The sequence below is a fragment of the Oncorhynchus keta genome, chromosome 28 (assembly GCF_023373465.1).
Source record: "Oncorhynchus keta strain PuntledgeMale-10-30-2019 chromosome 28, Oket_V2, whole genome shotgun sequence".
NCBI classification, from domain to species: domain Eukaryota; kingdom Metazoa; phylum Chordata; class Actinopteri; order Salmoniformes; family Salmonidae; genus Oncorhynchus; species Oncorhynchus keta.
Genome location: NC_068448.1, coordinates 11,204,843 through 11,217,427, shown reverse-complemented (window position 1 = coordinate 11,217,427; position 12,585 = coordinate 11,204,843). Strand labels below are relative to the sequence as shown.

The 12,585-nt window shown below is 43.9% G+C and overlaps 1 protein-coding gene across 1 annotated transcript in view; it reads right to left on the bottom strand.

The window, feature by feature from the left end:
• The window catches only part of LOC118360603 (plexin-B1-like), a 98,304-nt gene extending 86,015 nt beyond the window's left edge, over positions 1-12,289 (bottom strand). The window contains exon 1 of the mRNA XM_035739845.2: positions 11,841-12,289. The gene's annotated coding sequence lies outside the window, so the exon portion shown is untranslated. The remainder of the gene's footprint in view (positions 1-11,840) is intronic.
• Between the last annotated feature and the right edge of the window lie 296 nt (positions 12,290-12,585).

Sequence of the window (12,585 nt, the reverse complement as noted above, 5' to 3'; positions counted from 1 at the left end):
TGAAGAAGGAGAGAGGGAGACATGAAGGAGAGGAGAGACATGAAGGAGAGGAAGGAGACATGAAGGAGAGGGGAGACATGAAGGAGAGGGGAGAGAGGGGAGACATGAAGGAGAGGGAGACATGAAGGAGAGGAGAGACCATGAAGGAGAGGGGAGAGACATGAAGGAGAGGGGAGACATGAAGGAGAGGGACATGAGACATGAAGGAGAGGGATGAGACATGAAGGAGAGGGGAGACATGAAGGAGAGGAGAGACATGAAGGAGAGGAGAGACATGAAGGAGAGGAGAGACATGAAGGAGAGGAGAGCCATGAAGGAGAGGAGAGCCTAGAAGGAGAGGGGAAACATGAAGGAGAGGAAGGAGAGACATGAAGGAGAGGGGAGGAGACATGAAGGAGAGGGGAGACATGAAGGAGAGAAGAGAGGGGAGACATGAAGGAGAGGGGAGACATAAAGGAGAGGGGAGACATGAAGGAGAGGGGAGACATGAAGGAGAGGGGAACCATGAAGGAAGGAGAGGGGGAGAGACATGAAGGAGAGGAAGGAGACATGAAGGAGAGGGGAGAGGGGAGACATGAGACATGAAGGAGAGGGGAGACATGGGAAGGAGAGGGAGACATAAAGGAGAGGGGAGACATGAAGGAGAGGGAGAGACATGAAGGAGAGGGGAGACATGAAGGAGAGGGGAGACATGAGACATGAAGGAGAGGGGAGACATGAAGGAGAGGGACATGAGACATGAAGGAGAGGGGAGACATGAAGGAGAGGGAGAGACATGAAGGAGAGGGAAGAGACATAAAGGAGATGAGAGACATGAAGGAGAGGGGGAACCATGAAGGAGAGGGGAGACATAAAGGAGAGGGGAGACATGAAGGAGAGGGAGACATGAAGGAGAGGAGAGACAAAAAGGAGAGGGGAGACATGAAGGAGAGGGGAGACATGAAGGAGAGGGAGACATGAAGGAGAGGGAGACATGAAGGAGAGGGAGACATGAAGGAGAGGGGAACCATGAAGGAGGAGAGGAAGGAGACATGAAGGAGAGGGGAGACATGAAGGAGAGGGGAGACATGAAGGAGAGGGGAGACATGAAGGAGAGGGGAGACATGAAGGAGAGGAGAGACATGAAGGAGAGGGAGACATGAAGGAGAGGGGAACATGATGAAGGAGAGGGGAGACATGAAGGAGAGGGGAGACATGAAGGAGAGGGGAACCATGAAGGAGAGGGGAGACATGAAGGAGAGGGGAGACATGAAGGAGAGGAGAGACATGAAGGAGAGGAGAGACATGAAGGAGAGGAGAGACATGAAGGAGAGGAGAGCCATGAAGGAGAGGGGAGACATGAAGGAGAGGAGAGCCATGAAGGAGAGGGGAGACATGAAGGAGAGGGGAGACATAAAGGAGAGGAGAGACATGAAGGAGAGGGGAGACATGAAGGAGAGGGGAACCATGAAGGAGAGGGGAACCATGAAGGAGGGGGGAGCCATGAAAGCAGAGGGCATGAAGAGACCCTTTTGCCTGACAAGAAGGAAACTATGCAGGGCTTTCACGTTAGATAATGAATACCCCATCCTGGGTGGGCTTAGTGATGCGATGAAGAGCAGACAGGGAGTCGGCTGCTTCTGAGATCTACATCGTAACCATAATATACACTCCCCTGTGCAGTGCAAGTAGCAACAGGTCTGACTGACAGATGTAATTACCAAAACAGCAGGATGTATGTTCATCATAATCAGTGACATCACAATGTGGTGGACATAATATTATGTCACTGTATCAAATCAGATCAAAACCTTTTGACTGTTAAAACACCATAAGTGCTACAAACAATAAGCAGACGTTGTATTTCAATACTTATAATATTCCTTAAATATTTCTCACAGTGATATTCTGAGCAGTATGTCCAAAGTAGAGCTCCCTGGTTAGATACCCCTGGCTAGAGCTCCCTGGTTAGTGCTCCCTGGTTAGAGCCCGCTGGTTAGAGTCCCCTGGTTAGAGTCCCCTGGTTAGAGCCCTATCGTTAGATACCCCTGGTTGGAGCCCGCTGGTTAGTGCCCCCTGGATAGAGCTCCCTGGTTGGAGCCCGCTGGTTAGTGCCCCCTGGATAGAGCTCCCTGGTTAGAGCCCACTGGTTCGTGCCCCCTGGTTAGTGCCCCCTGGTTAAAGCCCCCTGGTTAGTGCTCATTGTTTAGTGCCCCCTGGTTAGTGCCCCCTGGTCAACCTTCCATACCATCAAAAAGCACAGCCTCAGCGCAAGAATGCACCATGAGACCAGAGCAGCTGCTGCTGCTAGAATGACTGATGGGGTGGAAGCCCCAAATACCTCCTTCCAATCACCAACCTCTCAGATCTGGAATCCATCCCCCAAATATCAAGTTGCCCATATTCTCCCCAGCTAATCTTTCTTGAAGTAGAAGATGTGCCATTCTGTCTAGATATGCTTGGAGTTCTTTGACCCTCTCTCTTTCAATTGCCACGTCTCTGTCATCTCGGGCTGCACTAGTGTTTGTTCCACTGTGCGAATAATTACTTTAGATACATCTACTGCTGATACAGAGGAAGACAAGTGTCAATCCCCTGTGCATTGCTAAACTTGTACTGTGGCTTGGATCTCCACCAATCCAAGATGTCAATCCCCTGTGTCTCTGGGGCCTAAGCATGCAAATCTACACAACGAGTCTGAAGAGGATGAGGAGGAATGGCTAGACCAGTTGGGCAGGGACAAAAAATGCCAAAAGCACCATTAATGGTCATGTTACATGTGAACAGCTACTTTTTATGATCTCAGGACATACTTGTTTGCAACAGTCACTCTGGGTAACCCCCTACTCCTATTTCAAAAGGGCCGCCAAAAATCTCTCCTCTGTCTGCTTGTTCTCATGTTGATAAAATCAAAGGGGTTAGCCTACATCCGTAACATGTGACTGTTATCAATCAAAACACCCTCTCTGTGTAGCCTGTAGATGACAGCCAGCCTTCTATTGCTTGTAAAAATAGCTTTTTACAGAAGCATCAGTCACAAAGCAAGAATGATATAGGAACTGTTGTTGAAGTGTTTAATTTAATCTGCCTGAGAAGTCCTAGTGCCTGCAGACCTCCTGAGGGGTCCTAGGGCCCTCCTGTCCGCCTGAGAGGTCCCAGTGCTTACAGTTCCCCTTGAGAGGTTCCAGTGCCTCCAGTGTGCCTGAGAGGTCCCAGTGCCTACAGTGTATCTGAAAGGTCCCAGTGCCTACAGTGTATCTGACAGGTCCCAGTGCCTACAGTGTATCTGAAAGGTCCCAGAGCCTGCAGTCTGTTTGAGAGATCCCAGTGCCTGCAGTCTGTTTGAGAGGTCCCAGTGCCTGCAGTCTGTTTGAGAGGTCCCAGTGCCTGCAGTCTGTTTGAGAGGTCCCAGAGCCTGCAGTCTGTTTGAGAGGTCCCAGTGCCTGCAGTCTGCTTGAGAGGTCCAAGAGCCTACAGCATTAGATGTTTTCCTCCCTGTTACCTGCAAACTTGACATAGGCCTATGGACCAAATAGGCAGACAGTTTCGAAGACATAATCAAAAGCACACAGCAATCCAAATCGGAGACTTATCCCAGGTGGTGCCCATTGCCAGCCAAGGAAAGTGAGCCCGCAATACTCAACCAATCAGATGGAAGGATTTTTAGAGGAAGCAAAGATGGCCTGAGTGGAAGCCACCCACACAAATGATAAAGCCTTTTACCAGGGCCTCCTGAGTGGTGTAGTGGAGTAAGGCACTGCATCGCAGTGCTAGCTGCGTTACTACAGATCCTGGTTCGATACTGGGCTGTGTCGCAGCCAGCCGTGACCGGGAGAACCATGAGGCGACACACAATTGGCCAGGCATTTTCTGAGTTATTGAGGGTTTGGCCGGCCGGAATATTCTTGTCCCATCGCACTCTAGCGGCGACTGGGCGCATACAAGCTGCCAAGGTTGCCCGGTGTACAGTGTTTCCTCTGACACATTGGTGCGACTGGCTTCTGGGTTAAGCGTGCATTGTGTCAAGAAGCAGTGCGTTGATGAAAACTGCATGTTAAGGTTAGGGTTGGGTTCATAATAAGGGTTAGGATAGGAGTTAAGTATGGGTTAGGATAGGAGTTAAGTATGGGTTAGGGCTAGGTTTAATTTAACACCGCTTGTGTCAAATAAGCTTTTAGTTTGAATGAGCTTGGCTTGCTCATACAATTTCAGAGCAAGCCAAGAGCCACCACTAAGGTCAGTAGCAAAAAAATCTGTAAACAAGCACACACACACCGGCCACGATGTGTTTACAGTACCGCGTTGTTAATAAACCATTATTTGTTCGACCGAATGACAAAACGTCTGTGTGAGCATTTGAAATAAGATCAGGATCAAACGAGCAAAATCAAAAATGTTAGCTTGGTAGTCCAACATTCTCCATGACATACAACCAGACTACAGGCTGGGGAGAAAGGATGGTGATCCTGCTTCTTCTGCCAGCCAGCCATATCCCAAGCAGTTGCACCTGATTCATCCTAGCTAGTCAAAATGCAGAATAGTAGTCAAGCATTTTGTCAACATTGATGACAGTTTTGGAACAGGAGGTCGGTTTTCTCCTTACTAAGTTGACTTCGGTTTGCAGTATGACAAAGTCACTCACAAATGTATTTAATACAGATGTTTTTAGCAACTTCTGGGGTAGCTAGTTAGCTAGCTTTAGCTTGGTATCTAACGAGTACCAATTCAACCAGCCTGAGAACAATGACCAGAAACTGCAATAATTGTAAATATTCTTAGCAATAATTTAGGAATGTGACGAGGCACCAACTTGTTGTTCTCCTATTGAAATTGAACTTCAGTTCATGAAAATAACTAGATAGCTAGCTACATTCAACAAAAATATGAACTGAAATAAGCTGAGCTGAACTGAAATTTCAGCATGAGCTGAAATAAATTATCCCAGATATATTCCATATGAACAAAACGCTTATTTCTCTAAAATGTTGTGCAATGAACATTTCTGCTTTGCCAAGATAATCCATCCATCTGACAGGTGTGGCATATCAAAAAGTTGATTAAACAGCATGATCATTACACAGGGGCACCTTATGCTGGGGACAATAAAAGGCCATTAAAATATGCAGTTTTGTAACACAACACAATGCCACAAATGTCTCAAGTCTTGAGGGAGTGTGGAATTGGCATGCTGACTGCAGTAATGTCCACCAGTGCTGTTGCCAGAGAATGTAATGTTCATTTCTCTACCATAAGCCGCCTCTAATGTCGTTTTAGAGAATTTGGCAGTACGTCCAACTGGCCTCACAACCGCAGACAATGTGTATGGGGTCGGGTGGATGAGTGGTTTGCTGATGCCAAACGTTGTGAACAGAGTGCCCCATGGTGGTGGTGGGGTTATGGTATGGGCAGGCATAAGTTACGGACAACAAACAATTGCATTTTATTGATGGCAATTTGAATGCACAGAGATATTGTGACGAGATCCTGGGTCACACCAGATACTGACTGGTTTTCTGATCCACGCCCCTAAAGTTACTGTATCTGTATTTCCACTCATGTGAAATCCATAGATTACAGTCTAGTGAATTTATTTCAATTGACTGATTTCCCCATATGAACTGTAACTCAGTAAAATCTTTGAAATTATTGCATGTTGCATTTCTATTTTTGTTCAGTATAGATAACTAAAAAAGCTAGCCAGATACCTAGACCTGTTGTCGTTATAAGCATGGCTAGTGTGGGTTGACTGGCCCGGGTCCAACCATCATCACCCAAATACAATGATGACATGACACCTAGCTAGATACAGTGCCTTCAGAAATTATTCACACCCCTTGACTTTCTCCAGATTTTGTTGTGTTACAAAGTGGAATTAAAATGGATTTAATTGTAATTTGTTCATACCCATCTACACCATAATGACGAAGTGAAAACATGTTTTTAGACATTTTAGCAAATGTACTGAAAATGAAATACGGACTCATTTACATACACTGCCGGGGTAACTAAGAAATGTTTTGTCCATTAAAATAACATTAAATTCATCAAAAATACAGTGTAGACATTGTTAATGTTGTAAATGACTATTATAGTTGGAAACCGCATATTTTTGATGGAATATCAACATAGGCGTACAGAGGCCCATTATCAGCAACCATCACTCCTGTTTTCCAATGGCATGTTGTGTTAGCTAATTTGGGGTCACTTAGAATTCACACCCCTCAGTCAATACTTTGTAGAATCACCTTTGGCAGTGACTACATGTCTCTAAGAGCTTTCCTGTCACGACTTCCGCCGGAGTCGGTCCCTCTCCATGTTCGAGCGACGTTCGGCGGTTGACGTCACCGGCCTTCTAGCCATCACCGGCCTTCTAGCCATCACCGGCCTTCTAGCCATCACCGGCCTTCTAGCCATCACCGATCCACTTTTCATTTTCCATTTGTTTTGTCTTTGATTTTTACACACCTGGTTTCAATTCCCCCATTACATGTTCATGATGATTTCCCCCATGTTTGTTTTATTGTAAGGCTGTATCTGACGGCTGGTATATTTGTTACCGGGTTTTGTTATTAAGCCCGTTTATTTCATGGTACATATTTTTCCAGCATCATAGTATTGTGTTTATACTGGTGTTTTTCTTGTATTAAATACCTTGTCCACGCATCTCAGCTCTCCTGCGCCTGACTCCTTTTCACCAGTTACCCACAGGCTTGACATTTCCACAACTGGATTGTGCAACAAATGCTCATTGTTCTTTGCTAAATTCTTCAAGCTTTGTCAATTGGTGGTTGATCATTGCTAAGCAACTATTTTCAGGTCTTACCAGAGATTATCAAGCAGATTTAAGTAAAAACTGTTTTAGATTATTGTCCTGCTGAAAGGTGAAATAATCTCCCAGTGTCTGTTGGAAAGGAGACTGAACCAAGTTTTAACCTAGGTTTCTTTTTATCCTGAAAAACTCCTCAGTAAAAATTCAAGCATACCCATAACATACATCAGCCACCACTATTCTTGAGAATATGAGACAGTGCCTTCAGTACTCAGTAATGTGTTGTATTGTGTTTACACCAAACATAACACTTGGTACTTAGACCCAAAAGTTAATTGTTTTGTCACATTTTCTGCAGTATTATTTTAGTGTCTTGTTGCAAACAGGATGCATGTTTTGGAATATTTATATTCTGTACAGGCTTCCTTCTTTTCACTCTGTCAATTAGGTTAGTATTGTGGGAGTAATTCCAATGTTGTTGATCCATTCTCAGTTTTCTCCTATCACAGCCATTAAACCAGGTAACTGTTTTAAAGTCACAATTGGCTTCATGGTGAAATCCCTGAGTGGTTTCCTTCCTCTCCGGCATGAGTTAGGAAGGAAGCCTGTATCTTTGTAGTGACTGGGTGTATTGATACACCATCCGAAGTGTAATTAATCACTTCACCATGCTGAACCATATTCAATTTACCCCATTTACCAACAGGTGCCCTTCTTTGTGAGGCATTGGAAAACATCCCTGGTCTTTGTGGTTGAATCTGTGTTTGAAATTCACTGCTCGCCTGAGGGACCTGACAGATAATTGTATGTGTGGGTACAGAGATGAGGAAGTCCTTCAAAAATCATATTCAACATTATTATTGCTCACAGAGTGAGTTCATGCAACTTATTATGGGATTTGTTAAGCAAATTATTACTCCCGAACTTATTTACGTTTGCCACAACAAAGGGGTTGAATACTTTACAGTTTTCACAATGGCCTACCCAGGCCAAACCCGGACGGCCCAGGGCCATCACCGCGCCGCCCTATGGGACTCCAAATGATTTTCCGGATGTGATAGAGCCTGGATTTGAAACAGGGACTGTACTGACGCCTCTTGCACTGAGATGCAGTGCCTTAGACCACTGTGTCTATTGTGGTGTTAACTATTTAACTGTATAGAATGCTTAAAAGGCTGTTCAAATGTTTAAATATCGGTTTTCGTTCTCAGGTTTTTTTGGGAAACGAAAATATCAGGATATTGGTATTGGCCAAAAATGTAATATCGGTGCATCACTACTATTGGGTGTAGGCATGTCACCAAAAAAAACATATCACCATTTAATCCATTTTAAATTCAGGCTGTAACACAACAAAATGTGGAAAAAGTTAAGAGGTGTGAATACTTTCTGAAGGCACTGTAGTTAGCAAAATCAGTGGTGTAAAGTACTTAAGTATTACTTTAAAGTATTTTTACTTAAGTCATTTTTGGGGTATCTGTTCTTTACTTTAATATTCATATTTTTTTTTACAACTTTTACTACACTACATTCATAAAGAAAATGGTGTACTTTGTACTCCATACATTTACCCTGACACCCAAAAGTACTCGTTACATTTTGATTGCCTAGCAGGGCAGGACAATTGTCCAATTTATGCACTTACCAAGAGAAGATCCCTGGCCATCCGTACTGAGTCTGATCTGGCGAGCTCACTAAACACACATTTTTCATTTTTAAATTAATGTCTGAGTGTTGGAGTACACCCTTGGCTATCTGTAAATAAAAAAAACAAGAAAACTGTGCCGTCTTGTCACGCCCTGGCCATAGAGAGGCTTTTATTCTCTATTTTGGTGAGGCCAGGGTGTGACTAGAGTGGGCATTCTATGTTCTTTTTTCTATGTTTTTGTATTTCTTTGTTTTTGGCCGAGTATGGTTCTCAGTCAGGGACAACTGTCTATTGTTTTCTCTGATTGGGAACCATACTTAGGTAGCAGCGGGCTCCGGACAGGAGGGCGACTCTGGCAGCTCCGGACAGGAGGGCGACTCTGGCAGCTCCGGACAGGAGGGCGACTCTGGCAGCTCCGGACAGGAGGGCGACTCTGGCAGCTCCGGACAGGAGGGCGACTCTGGCAGCTCCGGACAGGAGGGCGACTCTGGCAGCTCCGGACAGGAGGGCGACTCTGGCAGCGCCGGACAGGAGGGCGACTCTGGCAGCTCCGGACAGGAGGGCGACTCTGGCAGCTCCGGACAGGAGGGCGACTCTGGCAGCTCCGGACAGGAGGGCGACTCTGGCAGCTCCGGACAGGAGGGCGACTCTGGCAGCTCCGGACAGGAGGGCGACTCTGGCAGCTCCGGACAGGAGGGCGACTCTTGCAGCTCCGGACAGGAGGGCGACTCTTGCCCACATGGGTTTTGTGGGTAGTTGTTTTCTGTATTGTTAGTTTCCTTACATAATTGTTTGTTTTCCTCTTTGTTGTTTTTTGTTCTAGTGTTCTGATTTGAAATAAATATCATGAACACGTCTCACGCTGCGCCTTGGTCCAGTCATTCACAGGAAGAGGATCCTTACATGTCTGGTTTGCTTAATATAAAACATTTGAAATGATTTATACTTTTACTTTGATACTTAAGGATATTTTAGCAATTACATATACTTTTTTAAAACCAAATACTTTTAGACTTTTACTCAAGTAGTATTTTACTGGGTTACTTTTACTTGAGTAATTTTCTATGAAGGTATCTTTACCTTAGTATGACAATTGTGTACTTTTTCCACCTCTGAAACAGATGATATCGTTTTGCTATGTTTAGGGGGATATTGTTTTTCATCCATCAGCTAGCTAGCTTTTTTCTGACCCGCACTGTCCCAGTGCGTCGGGAAGTGTGTGCTTGCCTTATGCCGCAGCGGCGGGTACGCAAGGCAACTTTTCCAGCATCATAGCATATGTATCAGTGAATCTCTGTAACATAAGAAATATGAGTGATAGTGTAATCAATGTGTATTTACTATGTATTAGTATGTATTATGAAATTCCCATTATTGGGAACTGACTTCCTGGGGTCCAGCAAAATTAAGGCAGTTTATACAATTTAAAAAAACATTACAATACATTCACAGACCTCGTACAAAATGTATGAACATGTTAAATTATTCTGAGACGTGCAGTCATATTCAGATCCTGATCGGTCAACAAGCTTATTTGACGTGTCAAATAGTGTTATTTGACTTGTATCTTTTTAACAAGCTAAGACCCAAATGGTGTTCCACATGGTTTAGGGTAAGGGCTAAGTTTAGCATTAGGATAAGGCTTAAGTGTAAGGGTTTGGGCTAGAGTATACACTATATGCAAAAGTATGTGGACACCCATCAAATGAGTGGATTCGGTTATTTCAGCCACACCCTTTGCTGACAGGTTTATAAAATCGAGCACAAGGCCATGAAATCTCCATAGACAAACATTGGCAGTAGAATGGCCTTACTGAAGAACTCAGTGACTTTCAATGTGGCACCGTCTTAGGATGCCACCTTTCCAACAAGTCAGGAGCAACAACAGCTCAGCTGTGAAGTGGTAGGCCACACAAGCTCACAGAACGGCACCGCGTATTGCTGAATGGCATAAAAATCATCTGTCCTAGGTTGCAATACTCACCACTGATTTCCAAACTGACAGCTTTAGACAGTAGGAAAAGGTTGACTGTTTGTCCCCAAGAGATTGTGACAGCAGGTGAAAATGGCATTTGAAACACACAACACATCCGGTACTGTATAATAGGTGACAGTGGAGCCCAAATGTGTGGGTTCGATCAATCCCTGCATCAAGAAAGTAGAATGGAGCTATATGGCTAGCTACACATTGTAACAGTGATCATGTGAATTCTTCCATAGAACTGTTCCACCGTAGCTAGGGGAAAATCCTGGCGTCAATTGTTCAACTAACCTTTTCTTGTCAATACTACTTTCTTTTCTTGTCTCATTAAAATGCCTGTGTCCAGTTACAGGCGGAACTTCAAAAAACATATTCAGAAAGATATCAAATCCACTTTTTGCACCAAGTGAGGAACCACCTCGCCATTTTAGCTGCCAGACATCTTGCATTTCCCAACATCTTTGCAGGAACTAGTTTTTTCAATGTGACTCGGCCACATGTAGTAGATGACAGCGCTTCACAAAGTGCCACCAAAAACAAAGATCTACACAAATGAAAGAGGCATTTCTCACTCAATACAATAAAGTGAATTTAATATTTATTCTCTGGGGGTAGTTTTCCACATCTGCAAATTGGGACATTATTTGTCTTTTTACCTAAACATGCAAACACCTTTAGAGAGAATTCATAGCAAGCAGTGCATTGGAATGGCATTGATTCTCATGGGAAGGGTGGCCAAAATAACTAAGAAAGTCACACCCCCAATAGGCCACCAATATGACCACATTGAGGCATATGTCACTGTGCTTCTATTGCTGTATACACTATAATAATAATATATATAATATATGCCATTTAGCTGACGTTTTTATCCAAAGCGACTTACAGTCATGTGTGCATACATTCTACGTATGGGTGGTCCCGGGAATCGAACCCACTACCCTGGCGTTACAAGCGCCATGCTCTACCAACTGAGCTACAGAAGGACCATGGCACTGCCTACTTCATTTGTTCATTTAGCAAACAAGACAGCTAATGATCCAGTGTCTTTATCACAGTCAACACACCTATATCGTAGCTTAAATTCACAATTTCTCTAAGCCTCGTGGCAAAATGTGTAGAATAGCATTAGATAAACTATTGAACTGCACATTTTTCTCTTTGCACCATGGTAAAATCATATGTTTCTTTACCCACATTTCTGCAGGCCCACCCACCAACGCATTTCTGGCAACGCTACTGCTATAACAAATCATGCCACCTTTCTATCTGAATGTGGAAATCGGTTAGATTTGTAACCACCAGCTAGCTGCACAACCATTCTAGTGCAGTTTCATTCAAATGTGTTTAGTAGTCTGAATTGTCAAGTTTGTTTCTTCACTATTATATATATATTAGGCACTTCAGACAACTTTTCTAGGAATTATTTGTTTAAATACACTCTTATCAAACGGTATTCTTACCTTAAATAGCGGGGGGGGGAGTGTCTGTTCGGCCAAAAGGAGGACCGCTACCTCCACTTAATCCAAGCGTGCGTTTGTTTTACTCAGGTGCTCCTTCCTATTCTTTACCTGGCAGCACTTTGTCCCGTTGTTATGTGGGTACATTCGTTGTGTCTTTAAGCATCCCCACAACTGACCATCTGCCTGGCTGTGCGCACGAGGAGTTCAGAGGAACAGTTACCACAACGAACAAGCTCTAGCTGAGTGGCAGAATTATTTTTAGGCATAACATGTGGGCATCTTCTGTTTTTATGGTTTGATAACGCAGTAAATGTATGACATAGGCCAAATTGGAAGCTATTTTTACAAATAGCTTCCATGCTAAATAATAATAAATAAATAAAAATGATTCATATTTTTTTCCCTACTTTTCATTATTTAATGGTTTACCAGATTCCCAATAAGCTACCTATACCCTGCCCAGAATATTAGTAATTGTCACCACCACAGACATATTTAATTATCAACAACAAAGAACGGTATCTGAATTCACAGTTCCAGGTGGTAACACGAGGCAATTAATGGATAACATCACATCATCCTCTCTCAGCATTTCTGTGATGTTGGCCTATGTTAGATGAGCCTCCTCTGGTGGTTGCCAATGGGACTGTAAGCACATTTAGACAAACAACAGATTGGATTACCACTAATAATTGTATAGCATGACTTTCATTCTTTATTGTGTATGAGCCATTTTCATCCACCT